Source organism: Dasypus novemcinctus, chromosome 1 (assembly GCF_030445035.2).
Source record: "Dasypus novemcinctus isolate mDasNov1 chromosome 1, mDasNov1.1.hap2, whole genome shotgun sequence".
In the NCBI taxonomy this organism is placed as follows: domain Eukaryota; kingdom Metazoa; phylum Chordata; class Mammalia; order Cingulata; family Dasypodidae; genus Dasypus; species Dasypus novemcinctus.
The window spans coordinates 43641577-43644233 of NC_080673.1; the positions used below are offsets into that span (position 1 = coordinate 43641577).

Genomic DNA, 2657 nt, shown 5'->3' on the forward strand with positions numbered 1-2657 from the left:
AGGATTGGAGACTTTAAAAATTAATTGCAGAGGTATCCAACTCTCATCTACCAACAGAAAAACCTAGTATCTTCTACATTTACACAAAAATTGTTGATGTGGTCCATTTTAGGATCCTTTATTTATCCTGTTTATTTTTCTTTTCTATAATTAAAATTCATCTAGTAAATAATCTGTTATCATATTTTAGTGTGTCAGTAGGCATAAGGAGATTATTCTATATGGGGAGAAAATGAATTAGCCAATTCGTAGTACATATTGGATACACAACATTGAGTCACCTGGATTACTTAAAAAATAAATGAACCTGTGAAGACTTGTATTTTTACTTTGGTTTTTTTTTTTTCAATTTGAAAGCAGTCACTTTATTAACGGACCAGATTACAAAAATAATCATGGTAGAACCTTAGTTCATCCTTCTAATAATCCTATTGATCTGGTCTTCCCTGTTGCCAGCATCTCCCCCTTCTACAAAATGGGTTGTCTTTTTCTTCATTCCACCCCTGGGAGAAGATAATTTGAAGGGCCACAGGAAATTGTTTGCTTCTTTGAAGAGTTTCCCAACAGTATAGATCTCATGAATCAGATCTTCCATGCAGATGATGCCATATTTACCAAGAGATCGTGCAATCAATGAGTTATCTGTCAAGGCAATCCGTTTCTTGTTGATCTTGCCATAACCACGTTTATAGATCAGTTCATTCACTGATTTCAGGTTTGGGTACCCCCATGCTATATAGGGTTCCACAATTCTCAGCATGTTAATTGAGGCCTTGTTGAGTTTAACAAAGGTGCCATTGAAGATTTGGCGAAGGCGAAGAAGTTGCAACACTTTCTGGACCTTTGGGCTCACACCATTGATACCTCTGATCCTGATGACAAATGCCAATTTGGGTTCCGCAGGTACATAAAAGTTGCCAGCTTTTCTTGCCATTCTAGCCATTCTAATCTCAGTCCTGTACATCTGCCTATATTCTTTGTGATAGTGCTTAGCTTTTTCATAGATAAGCTTCCTCCTTGCCTTTCGAAGCATCTTTTGGGCAAACTTCTTTCTCAAGCGCTTGATCTTCAGTTCAGCAAAATTCCTTCGCTTTTTCTTAAGGGTTTCTGGTACAGCAGGAACCTTCTTCTTCTTCTCGTCGACAGCCTCCATGGTTCCAGCCGGAAAAGAGCTGTATTTTTACTTTGGAAAGACTAAAATTATAAGTGCTAGGTCAAGTCTTTTGTATTAGCTTTGTCTCTTGATTTTAAAGTTTTGGAAGCAGCTACTCATTTTATCCTAAATAAAAGAAAAACAATACTGGGAAGGCTGGTATATTTTATTAGATTGGTTTTCTGTAATTAATAGGTTTATGGACCCCCTAAAAAGATGAATATTTTAATTTAGATTCTTTGGTTGTAAGAAGTTTTAAAATTATTACAAGAACAAGATTTGTTCATTAAAGAAAAACCAGGAAGTATGATAAACAAAAAGAAGAAAATAGAAAAAATATTCATAATAGACAACCATGTTAACTTTGGTTTATAGTTTTTCAAATTTTTTTTTTCTGACTACAACTTTCCAGACATTTAAAAAATGCATTTGGTTACCTAAATTCTATTATGCCATAAGTAATTATTCTTCAACCTGCTTTTATCATGCAACAATATCATGAGCAACTTTCTAAATACTGATTTTTAAAAAACAATTGCACAACATTTTCTAGTATGGAAACACCATAATTTGATCAATCTATAATTGAGAGACTTTATATTGTTTTAACTATGTCATTGTTTTAAGTAATTTTTCCACTAATATCTTCATACGTAATTCATTGACTGCTTGTTAGATCAGTTTCTTGGAAACATTCCTTGTTGTAGAATTGCTGTTTGAAGGCACACTTATATTCAATTTGGTAAGGGTTGCCAGATTCGTTTCCAAAAAATTTATACTCCCATCAGCAGTAAAGAGATGGCCCAACGCTCCCCACACCCAACACTTTACATTAACAATCATTTTAACTTTTTGACAGATAAGTGACAAATATTTTATTGTTGTTTTAACTATTGTCTTTAGAACATTAGTGACATTGGACATTCTTTCTAATGGTTCCTGAGCATTTGTATTTCTTTTATGAATTGGCTCTTTATGTATTGATTAAAAAAATCTTTATCTTTTAAAATTGATTAGCACATTTTTATCATGTATACTGTACATATTTTCTCATTTTTTTTGCTTTTTTCATTTTAAAAACAATTTATTGAAGTATATCATTTATACATGAACAAACATAATAAGTGTATAGTAAAATTTATGAAGTTACAAAACAAACATGGGTAACAACACACGAGGCTCCCATATATCATGCCACCACAAATACCTTACATTTTTGTGAAACATTTGTAACAAATTATGAAAGAGTATTGACAAGGTATTACTACTAACTATAGTCCTTATTGTACATTTGGTGTATTTTCCCCCAATCCATTCTATTATTAGTTTTTTGTTCATAATCCTTACAATTTATCTAAAGTATACAATCAATGGCATTTGGTATAATCACAGAGGTGTTCATTCATCATTTAAATCAGTATTAGAGCATTTTCATTACTCCAAAAACCCCCACAAAAAACAAACCACTAGCATACCTTATGTTAGCGCTACAAATTACAAACCC

The 2657-nt window shown here is 32.5% G+C and overlaps 1 pseudogene; it reads right to left on the minus strand.

The window, feature by feature from the left end:
- Positions 1 to 340: 340 nt before the first annotated feature.
- Positions 341 to 1166, minus strand: LOC101442798 (large ribosomal subunit protein uL30 pseudogene; annotated as a pseudogene).
- Between the last annotated feature and the right edge of the window lie 1491 nt (positions 1167 to 2657).